Here is an 18,616-nt window from a genome sequence, read left to right as displayed (position 1 = left end):
CCCCAGAACTGGCTTTAACATTGTGTGCTCAGTGGCTTTGGGGGAAACTGGATTAAAATGCTCATCTCCATCACTTAGCTGCTGAAATGTCCTTATGATGACCCTTGGGGGATCCAGCTGTGGGTCCTGAGGTGATACAATGGGATGAATATCAAGGAAGCCGCCTTTGAAAGACATCTAGACTGGACCTTAAAAAGCATTTCTTTACCGAGAGGGTGGTCAAACGCTGGAACAGGCTTCCTAGAGAGGCGGTCGATGCCCCAAGCCTGTCAGTGTTTAAGAGGCATTTGGACGATGCCCTTAATAACATGCTTCAACTTGGTCAGCCTTGAATTGGTCAGGCAGTTAGACTAGATGATTGTTGTAGGTCCCTTCCAACTGAAATAGTCTATTCTATCTCTTGCAGATATGTTACTGATATATGGAGAAGACAGTGATGTTCTGCAAGCCAACATTAAATTCTGGTGAAGCACCCTTTAGCCAGCTTCTCTGAGCAGTAGTGTCAGTCAATCTGATGCCATCATAGCCCAGAAAGAGGTACTCCATAGGAAGTGTATCACTGGAGAGTGGCTGTAAACCACTGGCGCCATGGCTGTGGGTGGCAGTGCTCTTCTTAGCACTATTGGGCATTGCAGCAAAGCAACTTGTGAAAATGGCATGAGGTGATGCCACTTAACTATGATAAAAGAAGAAGTCAGTATGGTGGAAAAGAAGACTAGCCTTTCTCTGTCACTTTATCCTGATGACTGGAACAGAGGCTTGGTCAGCTGCAGCAGAAGTCAGCTGCAGCAGAAGTCAGCGTGCTCTCCCCCAGAAAAAGCAAGATGTTGAGGTGACCAAGTGGTACTTAGTGAAATGAGGCAGGGCAAGACCTAAAGCAAGTTTCTACAGCTGAGTCAGGTTGAAGGAGGATGAGCATTTGGCAAAGACTCAAAGCCATTTACAGTTAGCAGGATCCTCACAACGGCAGTGGGAAAGAAAACAAGAGAAGGAAAGTCCGAAGAGACACCACATCATCAGGCTAACCATGAGCTTAAGAGGTGAGACTGTGCAATAGCCTGGCATGCAACTGGAAGTTATGGCAGAAAGTTACAGCAGTGTCCCTTCTTCTCAAATAGGGACTAGTGGAGCAGGAGAAGATTTGGTTTCTAACTGCCCAAACATGCTGAGGGTGTTTTGCAGGGAGTTTTAAACTCAGTTGTCCGGAACTCCTGTTCTCCCAGGAGAGATTTTTAGCTCATCCTCAGCTTTGAATTGTCTTGGGGTGATGGCAGGGTTGACTTTCATCAGTTTAGAGGGCCAGCCTCTTACTGCACTGTATTTGATTCCCACTTGAAGGCTTAAGAGATACGCTGTGCAAAACCCCTTGGACAAATGTGCATTTTACCCTGCACATTCAAGGGAGATGAGTGTAACCTCTCTGTTAAACTGCATTTTATGCCCACAAGAGATAGCAATGTTTGATGAAGACTGCATTATCCCCATTACTAAAAAGGAAATGTCTAGTATCTCCATGTGCTATTGCACATAGCGGAGTCTAATTGTTTATTGAAGTGTGCGTGTTTCAGGCAAAACTTGCGTGCTCACAACTGCCAGACCATCACATTCACTTAAGGAGCAGCTATACTGAGATTTAGAGAAAATCCTGTATCAAGCTATGCTACATTTAGCTACACATTATGTACAGTAAATGCTGTGGAATCTAAAGCTAGAATATTTGTCATAAGAGCATTCTGGGTGGTTTGTTTAAGTCAAAATTCTGGTCTTGCAAGCATTGTTTTTTTTTTTTTAAATCAGAATGGCTTTGACAGTGAATGTTAGTATGACAAAAATGTTCTGCGCTGATGTGAGTTGATTTGGGGAACGAGGTTTGGGGAGAGGAAGAGGGAAAGGAATTGCTTGGTTTAGAAGGTATATTCTTTTTGTGTCTCCACTACCAGTAGTAGCCAGGTCTGATAGAGGCCTGATGCCCACTTTGTCCACTTAACAAATGCGTCTCAGAGTTCAGCATTTGAAATGTGAGGCTTTTATCATCTTTTTCCTGTGAAAGGGTACAGGTTGTCCTTTGACTTGTCACTCTGGTTACCCCAGTAAGATCGGCAGCTCTTTTACCCTAACTTTTCCCTCAAAAAGGAAGTAGAAACAGCAGCAAATTCCTTCTGGTTCTGTTCTGTAGTCAGTCTCCTCTGGAAGCAATTCTAAGATGCTCAGGAAAAAATAAATCTTGCTACGTTTATTGGCATTAAGTGACTATAAAGCAGGACACAATCCGGAGGATGCCATTCCTTCTTCAAGACTCTTCGAGAGCACAGTCAGTGTGACTGCTTGGACTGCAAAAGGTGACTATTTACTTACTGAGTTAAAACAGAATGTTTTAAAAACAAGTCAGTCAACTGAAAAAGCAGCCGAATCAGGAAATTATGCTTACAAGGTGCAGATCCTCTGACTACATAAACCCATTACATTGAATACATGGAAGTCCTAATTTGTAAACAAAACCAAATGGATATACCCAGGAGTAGCTTTGATTAGGTGTTTTGCCTCACACTGGGTAATAAACATTGTGCCTGTTCAGACTGAATGGGCTGACTCCAATGCCATACTCCCCCTCAACAGGGATAGTTGGGGGGCAGCAAGAGGAAAAAAATACATATTCCTTTAAACCTAGCAGTGAGCACTCCTGCAATCCTACCACAGCCATATTATAACCATTTGCTCAGACTTCTGGCTGGTAAGTGCTTCTTGCCAATTTACGTGCTTTTATATACATAATATTGAAGCCTAAAGAAAAAATCATCCACTTGGACTGCTCATATCTTAGCCATGTCACAGTTAATTCTGTAGTGATCCCAATAGCATATGGTGGATTAAAATACATCTCCCATAAAAACACCCAGCCGTAATCAAAGTTATCAAGTGATGGAAAAGATATTTTTTTTGCTTGGTAGTTTGTTAGAAGAGATTAGTATTGTCAAACTTGTGTCCTGACTTCCTAACTTGATTTTTTCTGGCTTCTTCTAGCCAGTTTTTCTTTTCTCTACAAGATTAAATAATCCTATAGTACTGCATACTTTCTCCCCGTGAAGATATTTATGTATTGTAATCTATTTACTTCTCAGTATTCTTTCTCATAAACTAAACAGATTGAGCTTTTAAGTGTTTTACTATAAAGCATCTCTCTTTTCTTCCTCAAATCATTGCATCCTTTTTTTTAATATCCTTTCCAATTTTTCAACATCTGTTTTAAAATGTGTGGAGAAAAGCTGTTATGTGAATTAGTCTGATCAATGCTCTATACAGACATGAAGTCACATCTCTGCTCCGATTCAGCTCTTTGCCTCCTATTCCTATCAGACTATTAGCTAATCACAAATGTCAAAGCAGTAGTCCAAGTAAATTGCTGCTAGGTCATTTTCTTTATCCTTCTGGTGTAACAGACTCCTCTGCATAGATGCATTTCTGTACGCTAAAGCCTGGCTTTTCCATCCCCGCTGATAGGCTTGCTTGTGCAAGGGCAAAGCTCTCGCCCCATGAGGATATTTTGGGGCTTAGATCCCATGCACGGCCTTCAGGGTTTGTTCTTTGCTACGATGGAAGTCTGGATAATTCTATGATGTTTATAGCCTTGCGTGATTAAAATGGGGTAATCAGATCTGCTGTCAGGATGTTAGCTGATCGCATCAAGCATTCAGAGGGCAATCGCACAGGCTTTGTCTAGACTAGGGTTTAAATGCGTGTCATTAGCACGTATTAGCTGATACATTTTAAAAGTCTGATGCAGACAAGGCATAATGCCTTTAATGTGAAAAGCTGGCTGAGTTAGGCCCTTGGGCATTGGTGTTGACACTGGTTTGTCTATTTTAGAGTTTTAGAATAAGTTAGCCAAGGGCTTGTCTGCACAGACCAGTTAATTTGGAAGAAGATAGGCTATGAATTTAAAGGGCTACTCCAGGACTCTAAGACCAGAAAGAGATTGATTCTCAAGTAGTTGCTGTGAAATGGCTCTGTATAATAGTATTATACACTTAACTAAATAAGTTTTCTTTTTTTTTTTTTCCACCCTTCCCCAAAAAACAGTTCTTGTAGGAGAGGTGTTATATTTAAAAATTAACCCTCCAGTGCATTTCTGTTTTCATCACTGAAAACTCCTTACTGAATACAGCTGATTAGCCTGTTTGTGTCTGGGGAGGAGACTGGAAAAATTGTACACTCTGCAGATCTGGTTGCTGACGTTAAAAGCTGACTTGCATTTCACAGGGGGCGAGACATGGCACGCTTGTGAGAGGAATGGGAGTGGAGCAACAGAAGACCGTAAAATAGGATTAAAAAAAGAGACTGGAGGGATTTTGTTAGAACCTGGTGTTCCATCCAAAAACCACACAAATCCCAGGACATCCCAGCAGCCTGTTATAAACTAAGAGGGCGAACAGGGAAGAAAAAAAGACAAGATTTCATAGCAAAAATCATTGTAAAGTATGGTGGTATTGAATGCACGAGAGTTTGTGAGTTTCCTCAGCTGGTTCTGCCCATGGGGTCAGCTCGGGCGGGTGGTGTGTCTGAGACTCTCTAAAGAGGAACCTTCCAAAATCACTCTGCAGTTGGCTCTATCCCAGAAATAAGCTACTTAAATAATACTGACTTCCACTGGCAGAGGAGCCCCCCCCCCCGCAAGAAAAATCTGCATCTCTAGCTCTACAGTTCACTGGTTGATAAAGAACGGTGATGTTAGCAAAAAAATTTTTCTTGTCCTTGAAGGCTAGCAAGGACATATATTACTCATGGAAAGCAAATATTTGTCAGGCAGTCAAAACTCATTTCAGGATGTCATTTTTACCCCTCTACTCTAACTAGTTGTCAACTTGGTGGAACTTGTCACTTGGTTAGATGGAGACAAAAAGGCTAAAGTCTCATTAGGGCAGAAGCTACACTTTTGTCTTCAGAAGATGAACAGCCATGGATAAACATCATGCCACCAGTCCAAGGCTGATTTGACTAATAAAGAATTGCAAGGCAGGAACTGCTTTGCAGGATGATACTCGAAGCCTGTTTTGCACAATAAAACATATCGACAGAGAAGGAAGCCAGATGGTGGCTCAACAGCAGAAGTTTTCTAAAACACATTTCCTACCCTGAGAGGTTCTTAATTGACAGGTCTGGAAACAGGTGTTTTATTTGTCCACAGGGCAGGACAGGGAAGGCATCTAATATTGTCCCAGCAGAGGTGTACAGAAATCATCTGCCATTTCATTTCCATCCCTGTGAAGTCCTTGCCTCATCTGTACAAACTGCAGAGGAAGGAGACATCTGCAGAATGCACATTTGACCCTGATTTGAAGCCACAGAACTTCTGCTAGTTAAAAGTTTAGTTTCAGGGCTGGATTTGAATTGCTGATCTATAAAATGGATATCCTACTGTCCTAGTAGGAAGTTATCCAATGACTGCGGAGGGGAAGGCAGCCTTTCTTGAAGTACAAATGAAGAAGCAGGCTTTGATGACCCCATTCTTTCCCCTCAACCTTCACAATGAGCAAGAAGATTTGGAAGTATGTAGCCGACAAAGAGATTCATCCTATTAGAGAGGCAGAAAAAGAGCTCATGTTATGCTCACACAGAATGTTTTGAGATTATTTTTAAGTCTAAAGAAAACCCTTTGTAGTTTATAGCCATAAGATGCTCTTAAAACAAAGGTTAGTACAGGGAAATGGAGCAGCAATGAAAAAAAAGTTTTATCTTTTATGAGCACTTCCCTGATCTTCCTCTTTGAAGAGATTTCAATGTGTAGGCTGAAATCCCTATTGTTTCAAAGGTTTACAGCCAAGAGCAGGAATAACATGGGTTTTCTTTGATTTTTGTGGTCCGTGCAGTTCAAACATCCGAAGAAAAACATGGAGGTGCATGCGCAGGTGAAAGGGAACTGGGCGGTCATTTATGCAACACAGAACTGTTGCTTTTCTGCAATGCACAGCTTTTTATTTACAGCAATAAAACACTGGCAGATGGTCAGAAGTTCAATGACGTATATTGGTCATGCAATCAGCAAGAAATCTGTATGTATTCAGGACTCAGACTTCAAATTTTTGTTTGTCTTTCAAGAACGGTGAGATTTCTGTCATACACAGCCTTGAGAAAGACAATGGAGGGTAAACTGGATGGATCTGGGCAAAGAGCTCTTATCAAAGGCTAACTAGTGATGTGAGTGTCACGTAGTACTGTGCAGAGATAGCCACACTAGCAGTGAACAGGCTAGTTTGGCCACAGGAGACATCATAGCTGTGTTTGTACAGCCTCTGTCCAGCTCAATACACTCTACTTACTGCTCGCAGGCTAAGTGATATGGTACCGTCTGGGCAGTCATCTTCTGGACTTCTTTCTACATGGTTTCTTCTTCTGAAAAGTTTATGTTGAAGTAGTTCGAACCTTGTTTCAGGCAGTTAACAAGCTGTATTGTCAACAGAAAACTATGAATTATCTGCGGCAAGAGTGGGTGGATCCTAATTGAAAAAAGAACCTGGACACTTTCTTTCAAATTTGCTAAAAGCCTTGAAATGACTTTATTTGCCAATTTCCAAAGGAGATGGAACAGCAAAGTTTTCCAGAAATAACCAGAATAAGGTTTCAGCTCCCAGACCCATTTGGCTCGTACCTGTCCCAATTTCCCCAGTCCAGGCATGCAACAACGTTCAGAGGAAACCAAAAGCTGTTCCAGAGTTTAAGTCGTGAGTAATTCAATGCTTTGGGAAGGTTACGAAAAGGTCCCTTGCGGGCAATCCCAAGATCAATGCTACTGTTCTTCTGTGTAACTAATCTAAAGTAAGGTTTTCATTAACTCTCTTTATTTGATGCATTGTGAAACAAACTGAATGAGAATGTTTAGGCTGGCAAAATAAGCAACACAAAATCCCACAAGAGCCCAGCTAAACAGCACACATCAAGAACTGAGTAACAAAGAAAATAACTCTTGATAAACAAAGTCTCAGCTTTGCAGCTAAGCAGGAGATGGACAAGTTTAAAGCTATACATGAGTACCAAGGCTCTTCTCCCAGCAGAGATCTTGGGAAATTACCGCTTTGTGCCATGTCACAGAAGTATAACTCACTACTAAAAAGTTCTTGTTAATCACAGATGTATTACATGGCAATACATAGACTTGGGCTAAGCCACAGGCCCTTTGTTTTCTGAACTACTGAGTGTCTGAGAGCTGTCACTAAACAAACACATAAGCATGGGAATCTGTAACTGAAACCAATATTAAAGCTACTCAGCAACACTCCAAAACCCAGCCAGACAATGCATGTTTCCTACCAAGAATTTGCTTCTAAAAGCCATCAATACCAGGATTTTTAGTGGAATGTGGACATAGAGCTAAAGATGTGAGAGATTTTAGCCACTCAACTAACTTCACATAATATCCTGTGACTGGAGGCACTCACCACTTCATGCTATAGTCCAGAGAGCAGAGCCTAATTTTTCCTTGGCCAGGTGAGCACTTTATCTGCTGGACTGTTGGATAAGCAAGATGTCACACTGCCCCGGTTTCCATCACTTTGCGCAAGGTTTTATCCATCCAGCATGTTCTGAGGATACCTGCCAGACTGATCCCCTAGCTGCAGCTGTAGGTACACACCTCACTGCTCAGCGTTCTTAAGGCCACTGCTGGGTTTTCAGATAGTGCTCAGATGTCTTTGTGGCATACCTTCGTGTAGCCATGATTGATAACCATGGTCCTCTGAATTCAAAGTTTGAGAGTCACTCACTTGCATTCTGCATAACATAAGGAAACACAAGAAAACCAGGCCTTGAAGTATAGCACATGGATGGGTAGGACATTCTTCCTGGGCTTCTAAGGAGGCCTCTCTTCAGGTCTTCTTAATGCAGCCTTTATCCCCTCTCATCCTGCCTACAGATTGGCGTGGGTTTGTGTATGTGTCTGTGTGAGGTCTCAAGACCATTCGAGTGGACTTTTTATCTCCTCAGCACACCACACCTTTTGATTTGTTCATTATGTAATTTCTGTTTATTTTACTGGAAGTCATATAGGTAGAAGGGAATTGCAAAGGAAAAATGTCTACCAAGCCACATAATAAAATACATACACTGACAATCTCATACACAGGGCAAATCTACATGTAAATGGCAACCTGTCCAATTTACAAAGAAGTAAGGAACAAGCAATTGCAACTGAGAACCCATAAACGTTCATATAAATGCATAATATTAATTAGTCTTGAAAGATGAAAGGCTACATACTCAGAGTCATTTTGTCCTGACAGACCAAAAGCTACCAGTTACTTACATTTTAATTCAAATATGAGAAACAAGAAACCCAAACTATACTGCCTGACTGAGACCATGGATTACCAGTACCTAATTTCAGGCACTGACAGCACTACAGCATCTAAATTCAAGAGAGCAAGCGTGACTCAAGAGTCCTGCCATATGACTGGGGAAGTAGCTACAAAACTTGAGTCTGGCATTTGGCAGGTAGGGGCAGAATCCAGCCTTGGCTCAACAGCTCCCATGCAAACAGGGCTGGACCTTGCCTTCATAGTCCACCCATGCTGGAAAAGGAGAAATAGCTCCCACCTTTCACTCAGGACACTCTGCTTTTCAGGCAGCATGACAAGGTACATGATACTGCAGTTAGCTGAAGGGCAACAAGCGTGGGGAAAGTGCACTTGGTCTTCACCACAGGTAGCTGGTAGAAAATCAAGGGTTACAGTATTCAGTCAGTAATTTCTTTATTCAAAACAGAGGGCTGGAGCATGTCTGTGGCATGTCTGTGGCAGTGACTTCATCTCATCCCAGTTTAGGCTCTCAAGCAGACAGATCTAGTGTTCAGTCCAGTCCAGGATCCTCGTTAAGGGGGTGCTGAATTTATGGTCCCATCTTCAGCTGTGGCTCAATGGAAATGCTAGACCACAACTTGTCAGCCATCCCAGAGCTTTCTGATTTGAGTGAAACAAGGGAATAGCTGGTAAATGTTGCCACTGGAAGCAGGGTTTTCAGCAGTGGGGACTGCGATTGCTGTTGCCCAGGGTGCTCCTAAATCTGCAGAGCACCACCTTGCTGCTGCTTCCCTGTGAAAGAAAGGCCACTCTGGGAAGGTATCAGTCAGCAGAGAATGCTGCCACTGCCAACACATGCAGGCAGTAATTTATTCACACCACCTCCAAAAGAGGCAAGTCACACAAAGGTCGTGGTGCTGCAGACAAAGCAAATAGCTTGCTATAATGTATGTGGTGCATAATAATGCCAGACATTATGGAATAGAGGAGAGGAGGGGAAACCATGTATTTCCCCTTTCTTAAAATGTATTGAATGATCAGAATCAGGGGAAAATGTAGTTGAGAGGATATGGGTAGGAGAGGAGTTCCCTGATTAAACTTTTTTCTCCTTCCCTATCCCAGCTTTAAATACAAAATGTAACATACGTAATAGATGTATAAATAAGCAAAAACCTGTAGTGCATACCAAATCTGCAATCCAATAATTTGTATTTGAATGTTTTAGCAAAAACTGACTGCGACTACAAACACTTCACAGCCTAATTTTCAGATTCGTGAGTTTTTGCTTGGTTTGCCTTCATGTTCCCTGAGCTCCGTGCCAAAAAAAAATTCCTTTCTTGCACTGAAACGTAACGCTGACACGTGTCAAACTACTTCTTTTGTATGGACTTAAGCATACTTCCTCTTTCTGCTTTTTGTAGATTCATACATATTAGACACACATCTTTGGGTTTTAATTATAAAATTAATGTAGACAGCAACCAGAAATAAAACTGACAAATCCAATTTCCCAAGTAACTCAATATCATCTCAGTATCTCTGAGGAGGAAAAGAAAAAAAATATGTCCAAGGGGCTACAAGAATGTTTCTAAAGGGACAAATTAAAAAACAAACAAACAAAAAAGCTGATCAGATTAATAGAGGAGCATTTTCCTAGTGTCAAATTCCATATTTATCATCAGCCAGGAAAATGTGATGATATTTTAAACATGAAATGGCTTTTCATACTGCTTCCAATCCCAGTCACTTAGGGGAAAAGCTGTATAGATATATATCATAAATGCATCTTAAAATAGTTTCTAAAAAGAGTTGTTTAATGACCCTATACAGTGCTGTGCTAGCTCAAATCAAGTAAACTCCCTCCCATTCCTTAGATTTAATGTTAGATTTAATTGTCAAGTGACCAGTCACAGCCACACTGAGAGCTGCACTGATGAGGAAGGGGCATAGGTAGCTTTCACGTCCCACAACAAAATGTCACAGCTACATAAAGATGATCCTGAACATAGAAAGAAATAAATAAACTTACACATGAAAATACAATGCCAGCCAGCAATTGGTTGTTCTGCCAGGAGGAGGTCAACAAATACAGAGAAACCCTGAGAGAACAATGCAGTTTGCTAAATAGGAATTTGAACCCAAACTTAAATCTAGTGAGGCTTTTTTGAAATCCAGTTTTCCACTCCTGCGTCATCCCAGAAAAGAGTGTAGGACTAGGATCCACACACACATCCACACCTTTAATTCTCAGGCTGTGATGGTGATGCATCAGGCACAGCAATAATTTTGAGTCTGGCACCTGCTTTGCCCGTGCCCTGCAGTGATGGGTTTGTGGTGCTGGAGCCAGGCAAACACTGTTCCTCTTTGATGTCCCCTTGTCTGTGAAGAAATATTTCCTTTGGTTTTGAACCAGGCAGTTTAATTTCATATTCCTTACTTGTATTGAAAGACAAAAAGACTTTAAAACTGCCCAAATCTGCCATAACGATCGTTGAACTGCTGTCAAAATTCATGCTCCAAGTCAGCCTTACAGCTTGGTGAAGTGCAGCTCTCCTTGGCAAAAGCAGAGGTCCCAAGCACAGCCTTCTTTCCCTCAGCAGGGTGAGGAGCTCTTACAGTGGCGATATTGAAGAGAGACTTGCTGATGATGTGCTGCTGGAAGGAGTGCATCGTGATTGCACCTTCATTAGGGAGTCTGAGGATTAATAGATTAATAGGCATGGTCTGGAGGTGAATCTTAACACTCATCTATCAGCTACAGAGAAGCTTCAGTCACTTTCAGCAGCTTCTGCTACACTCAGTCATCATGGCCAAAGGTTGTTATGCTTTTTCCGTCACCACATGTGCACTAGCAATGACTTATCTCTGTGAGTATAAGGAGGTCTTCCACCCAACATCAGCAGTGTCATCCCAGGTAATGACAGTCTGACCAATGAATGTAATTTTAATGGCAAGTCTTGGTGTAACTAGTCATGGTATATCAATGTAAAAAATTGCTACAGAGCTGGTTGCACTAACCCCAACGTCAAGTTACTGCCTCCTAAGTAGGCTGACCACAACCAAACCATTATCAATACACTTGTTTGAACCAGTCCCCACGTGCAAGATAGCCTGAATGTTTCCTTTCTCAAAATACCAATATACTATCAATTGTAAAAAAACCAGCTCTGTAAGGATTCAATATATCTACATATGAGGGTCAGATCTCGTCATGAGTGGGTGATTTAGATCACCTAAAGAACCACTGCCAAAAGTATTAGCAAAAGTAGTTATAATATGATGCTGTAGAAGTGCGACTTAACAAAGTTCGATGGCAAGGTTCACTCTATTACTGTATGGCACAATCATTTGAACAATGATTCAAAACTACCAAGACACAAATCAAAGTTACAAAGACAAAATCAAAGTTACCAAGGCACAAATTAAAGTTACGAACACCAAATCAAAGTTACCATACTACAAGGTTATGCGCAATATCAGTCGCTTACCCAAGATCTGCTGTTGGTAAAAGGCTCTCTGCCTTGAGGAGCAACCTTGAGATGCATCCCAGCTCAAGGGGACATCACCTCCACGCAGCCACGCTGCCTAGCAGGGAGAGCTCAAAGAAGGCTCATTTGGGTTGTCATATTTATGGAATGAAGCTGTTGGCTCGTAGTCAAATTACATGCCATGGGAAAGGTATGCATGAGACTCCTTGTACTTTCTTTGTTCCTTGATTGATGAGTCTTGGAAAAGCCACCCGCTATTCATGTGTCAGTGGCATGATGGGTGTTCCAAGCTCATATGCATCGATGCTCACTGTGTCACTCTGCTCCTTCATGGGTTTTCAGAGAACAGATTGAAAATAGAGGTGTTCTTGGCCTGTTAGCAGCTCAGGCCTTTACCTCCTTTGGAGCCCATACCAAACTACTGCTAGTTTGGTTAAGGGGCCGAGTGCATCCACCACACTCCCCCCTGTGACTACAGCCAATCCACTTCATCAACTCATAGAGTGGTAGTACAGTTACTTCTCACCTCTTTGTCATATATATGTGGCGTATTGCAGATCAGTGGTAGGAGTACAATTATTTGATAAGTTGTTTATCACAATTAATGCTAGTTATATACCGTTTCACATACAGAATCAGTAGATTGTATACATTTTACATGTTGGATTGATGTAATTCTTTTCATCTCTTGCCAAACTGTGATATACAGAATGATTATAAGTAGTAAACATAACAAGGTTAAAACTAACAAAACTACAATTGGATGTAGCATCAAATTCAAAATTCCAGTTCCTGTTGGTGACCATCCAAAAAGAGTTTCCACCCCATGATGTTCTCCGTCTTTCTTCACTCTTTCTGGGACATAGAATCATAGAATCATTTAGGACATGGTGTATCTTCTCTGCATCATGATGGACAGTAATCAGGGTTCTTTGTCCGTTGATCCAAATTCGTTTTAGCAATTGACTCAGGTCATTATGTTGCAACAGTTTTCTTACCAATGTGAGACTCATTCCAATGGGGCTAGGCAGTAAAACTTGATACAATGTATGGTTAGATTGTCACAATTGGTGGGTTGTGAGAGAAACTCAATAGTTAAAGTAGCATCCCATAATTTTGGCAAAATTGCAAATACAGATATTTGAGTGATTATGTCCCTCTACAGTGGTGTTGTCTGTAAATATAGAATCACAAAGGGGTCTCATACAAATACATCCGTTTCCAACACAGACAAGTACAGTTTCAGGGGCTTCATCAGGATGTATTCCAAAATGACAAACATTGTGTTCAGTGTCAAGACAAATATCTTGGGCCCTAATGGTATTACTTTCACAAATAAATCCCTGTTGTTCCCATACAACACATGCATCAACATTGACAGTTTGCCATTTGTTGGGCCCAGACTCTGTGTTCTAATGGATAGACGACAGTTCCATCGTGATTTAATCCCAGCCCGATGATTGGGTATATGGTGTATACCAAAGCATTGGGTATTGTCACAACAAAAGCTGTGGCTTTACTGTCGGTGAGGTCATAAGTGAAATTAACTAGATGCCACCAGGAATGGAAATCCTTTTCAAATTGAGTCACATTATCCCAAATTACCTTTCAAATCTCAGTGGGCAAGATGCCCTCGTCACCTTCCCTTATAATTGTTGTTACAGTAAATTACACCCACAACTGAGAAGCACGTATGGTGCAGAATGTACTATAGTTACCATATTGATTAGCATAAATAAAAGAAGTGAGGGTCTCCACCCTGCGGGTCAAGCTTGTTGATGTGTGAACTGAATTTGGTTCATGCTGGCAATGATTACTCCTGCGAGAAGGATAAGCAATCCTCTGACGGTTAACCTGATCTCCAGGGGAGGTGTGCTGGTATCATTCCAGGTATCATTTCTGGAAAGGGAAAACAATACAAGTCTCGGCAGGGTTTTTCCAGATGGGTTACCCCTTAGTGGCTCAACTTGTTTAACTGTGGGACTAAACACAAAAGTCCCTTTTCCCACTCAGAATATCTCTGTTCTATCTCTTAAAATGCAGTTGAGCTAAACATTAAAGGCCTCCTTGGCTCACTCTGCCCGGTCTGGAATAGATTGCAATAAATACCGTGTTTTGCCAGACCCCATTCTGCTATAATAGGGTCGTGGGGGTATACTGGCCCCAGTGACTGATATGTCGTTAACTCCTGTATTAGAATTTTGACTGCCTCTTTATGTTTTGGGTTTCATTTCCACAGTTTTCCCTTTCATAAAAGTGAATATAGTGGGTGAGCAATGATAGAATGACCAGGTACCTGCTTCTTCCAGTACCCTAAAGTACCCATAAGCTGTTGTAATTCTTTCCTAGGTTGGGGCATCTGCAGTTGTTCTGTTTTACTTAGGGCATCCGGTGTAATTGCTGCAGTACCTGCAATCCACCAAGTACCTGAAAATTTTACTTCTCTACTTGGTCCCTGACATTTTTCAGGTAGAATTTCAACTTCTGCTTTACATAGCACCTGCCACATTGCTGCTGCTGCTTCTCCCACTTTTTCAGGGGAGGTCCCTCTGATTATAATATCATCTATATATTTGTGGTGGGTTGATCCTGGCTGGATGCCAGGTGCCCACCAAAGCCACTCTGTCACTCCTCTCCTCAGCTGGACAGGGGAGAGAAAATATGATGAAAGACTCATGGGTGAAGATAAGGGCAGGGAGAGATCATTCACCAATTACCGTCACAGGCAAAACACACTCAACTTGGGGAAAATGAATTTAATTTATTACCAATCAAATCAGAGTAGCACAATGAGAAAATAAAAACCAAATCTTAAAACACCTTTCCCCACCCCTCCCTTCTTCCCAGGCTCAACTTCACCTCTGAATTCTCTACCTTCTCCCTCCGAGCAGCACAGGGGGACAGCGAAAGAGGATTGTGGTCTGTGCATACACATTGTTTCTGCCACTCCTTCCTCCTCAAGGGGAGCACTCCTCATGCTCTTCCCCTGCTCCCACAAGAGACAGTCCTCCATTAACTTCTCCAAAGTGAGTCCTTCCCATGGGCTGCAGTTCTTCACAAACTGCTCCAGCATGGGTCCCTTTCCATGGGGTGCAGTCCTTCAGGAAGAGACTGCTCCAGTGTGGGTCCCCCATGAGGTCACAAGTCCTGCCAGCAAACCTGCTCCAGCGTGGGCTCCTCTCTCCACAGGTCCTGCCAGAAGCCTGCTCCAGCACAGGCTTCCCACAGGGTCACAGCCTTCTTCAGGCATCCGCCTGCTCACCATGAGGTCTTCTATGGGCTGCAGGTGGATAGCTGCTCCACCATTAACCTCCACGGGCTGCAGGTAGATAGCTGCTCCACCGTAAGCCTCCATGGGCTGCAGGGGGACAGCCTGCCTCACCATGGTCTGCACCAGGGACTGCAGGGGAATCTCTGCTCCAGCACATGGAGCACCTCCTCCCTCTCCTTCTTCACTGACCTTGGTGTCTGCAGAGTTGTTCCTCTCGCATATTCTCACTCCTCTCTCCAGCTGCATTTGCACAGGTTTCCCCCCCCCCCCCTTCTTAAATATGTTATCCCAGGGGTGCTACCACCATCACTGATGGGCTTGGCCTTGGCCAGCAGTGAGTCCATCTTGGAGCCATCTGGCATTGGCTCTATTGGACACAGGGGAAGCTTCTAGCAGCTTCTCACAGAAGCCCCTCCTGTAGCCCCCCTGCTACCAAAACCTTGCCACACAAACCCAATACAATATTGGTACAGTTTCACATCTTGAGAGAGTGAGACTGTCTGTAAAAGTTCATCGTCTGGCATAAGCAATTGTGGGTGAATGTTTATACCCCTGTGGGAGTCTGTTAAAGGTGTATTGTATACCTTTCCAAATAAAAGCAAATTTCTCTTTATCCTCATCCTGCAAGGGGACCATAAAGAACATACCTCTGACATCTAGCACTGCTATCCATGCATGTGCGGCTGCTTGTAGTGTGGCTGTTAAAGTTGCAGTATTAGGTACTGCAGCCGTTAACGGAGCTGTGTTGGCATTTAGGCACCGATAATCCATTGTCAGACGCCATCTCCCACCTGGCTTTCATACTGGCCAGACAGGTGAATTATATGGGGAGTGGGTTCTGGAAATAATGTGCTGTTTTTCCAAGTCTGCTGTTACATCAGAAATTCCATTTTGTGCCGTAGCAGAAATCAGATACTGTGGTACATTGGTAATTTTTGAATCAGGGCGTGCAGGGGCTGTGCAGAGGACATGTACCGTAGCCTCCCAATTTCTGCTGGGGTTGGGGTCAGTACTTGTACTGAAGAACCACACACTGCCATCTGGCAACCGCCAGTTTTGTCCGGTCAAAGCATTGAAACCCAAAATATTTTCATTGTACTTTTTAACAGCAAAGCCAGTGGACGACATGCACTTCTCACCCAGGAGCCATAAATTAACTTTCATGGTTTGGCAAATAATACTTGCTCCGTTTACTCTGGTGACTTTAACTCTTTGCTGTCTGGGTCGCATACCCAGCTGCTTGGCATCCTGTTACATTAGTGTTGAAATTTGTGTTCCCTTATCAATTAGAAATTTCACCAGTTGTTGTTGAGGGCCAACTGGAATCAGAATGTACTGCTTTAATGGTGGGTTTAGCCTCATATTCAGAGGAATCTGAGGCGAACAAGGGGTCATTGTTTCCCTCATCATAGTCATCAGGATCACCCCAAATATCACCCACTCAGTCCTCTGGGGACACTATTATTTTCCTAATTTGCATGGGGTTAGGGGGATGTGGGGCCTACATGAGCATCATCTCGATCTTTTCTTCCAACTTCTGTTTTTTCTCCTTTTCTTCCTGTAACTGCTTCTGTAGCTGTTCAGTTTGCAGGGACAGTAATAACCCAGCTGCCTTCCTGCCTTCTATTTCCTTTCTCACATCTTGTCTCTATTATGCTTTTTCCTATCCTGACAGGCAGCTTCTAGGCAGGTGCCTAACATCATACAAATAATTTCTTTTCCTTTACCATTTTTAATATTTCCGCTTGCTAATTTTAATTGTTCTTCAATAACACCCCAGTCATGCCAGTGGTTGCAAGCTCATTCTTCTGAGAATCTGGGACTCAAACTTATTCCATGCTTCTGTAAGTAAGTAATCAGTGGTACAACTTGCCATCCTGCCAGCTGCACCAAAGAGTGGAATGCACCTCACCTTTTGTCGTGAAAGAGTGGAATGCACCTCACTCAAAAGAGAGAAGCAGCAACATGTTTTATTGAGGTAGAATAATAATTTGACAAGGTTCAATAAATTCAATGGAATTTAACAAAGTTTAACAGTGGTTTACCAAGGTTCAGTAAGTTTGATGGCAAAGATCATTTTATTAATTACTGCATGGAAGAAACATACAAAGGAAAATTGTGTTAGAATTGAGTTAGAATGATCCACCCGGAAACTGGAGATGAAAAGGGTAAGGAAGACACTCCCATTGAGTCACGAGGTTCAGAGTGGACCCCTTTGCTTTCTAAACTCCAGATGGAGCTAAGGTGTGGCCAGGTCCAATGTTAGTCTCAGACTTGGACAATGATTTATGTTTAATGGAATTATCTACACATAGTTTATAGTAATTAATAGCTACATGGATTAGTAATGTTTCATTAGTATTAATTCAGCAAGCTATCAGTCACTTACCAAAGATCTGTCGTCATTGGTAAAAGGCTCTCTGCCTCGAGGAGCAACCTTGAGATGCATCCCAGCTCAAGGGGACATCACCTCCACGCAGCCATGCTGCCTAGCAGGGAGAGCTCAAAGAAGGCTCATTTGGGTTGTCATATTTATGGAATGAAGCTGTTGGCTCGTAGTCAAATTACATGCCATGGGAAAGGTATGCATGAGACTCCTTGTACTTTCTTTGTTCCTTGATTGATGAGTCTTGGAAAAGCCACCCGCTATTCATGTGTCAGTGGCATGATGGGTGTTCCAAGCTCATATGCATCGATGCTCACTGTGTCACTCTGCTCCTTCATGGGCTTTCAGAGAATAGATTGAAAGTAGAGGTGTTCTTGGCCTGTTAGCAGCTCAGGCCTTTACCTCCTTTGGAGCCCATACCAAACTACTGCTAGTTTGGTTAAGGGGCTGAGTGCATCCGTCACAGACCTTAGTCTCCAGAACAGTTGGTATCCCTCTTCACTGCCCTCAGTAGAGAAGCCAATATCTCAGTTCAGCAAGGAAAATCAAAAGACTGGGCTGAGAGAACTGTGAAAGAAACTCATGAAGCTCTTCTCAGGCCCACAGAGCAACTCAGAAATATCTTCATGGCATGGTGCCCTCTGAAGTCCTCAGCTCTCTTCTGAAGGACTGAGGTGGAGCTAGTCTATGGACTGCCCAGCAGCCCAGCTCAGCAATGTGCACTGAGCCGTTTGTCCTGCTTAAAATAAACACAGAGTGGCTCAGCAGCCTTGAGACAAAGACTGGAGGCTTGCAGGTCTGTGTCTTACCTTCTCCCCATCAGTCAGAGGCTAGTATATAAAGACTCTTTGCTTGGAAAGGGATCTCAGGACCTGAACCTTAATGCCTAGCACTCCCTTGCCCAGGAGCAGTCAGGCCACGGGGACTGCACCGCATAGCATCCAGTTTCTCTCGCACTGCAATGTCCTTCAGGTGACCTCCAAACCTATCTATGTCTACAAGGAGCAGGGCACAGAGACACAACAGAAGCCTTTGCTTACCTAGCTCAAAGAGATGTAGGTTCTGCAAAGGATGAGGCCTAGTTTACACTCCCAAAGGTATGGGTTGGTGTGTGAGCAGAGTGCCTGTGTTCCCATTACAGGGAGTGGAAAAGTGAGTCACTAACCTAGGCTGAGGGAGTCTGCAG

This window comes from Nipponia nippon, unplaced genomic scaffold (genome assembly GCF_047370975.1).
Source record: "Nipponia nippon isolate SJK-2023a ecotype South Korea unplaced genomic scaffold, ASM4737097v1 scaffold_2, whole genome shotgun sequence".
NCBI classification, from domain to species: Eukaryota; Metazoa; Chordata; class Aves; order Pelecaniformes; family Threskiornithidae; genus Nipponia; species Nipponia nippon.
Note: the sequence above shows the minus strand (reverse complement) of the source record.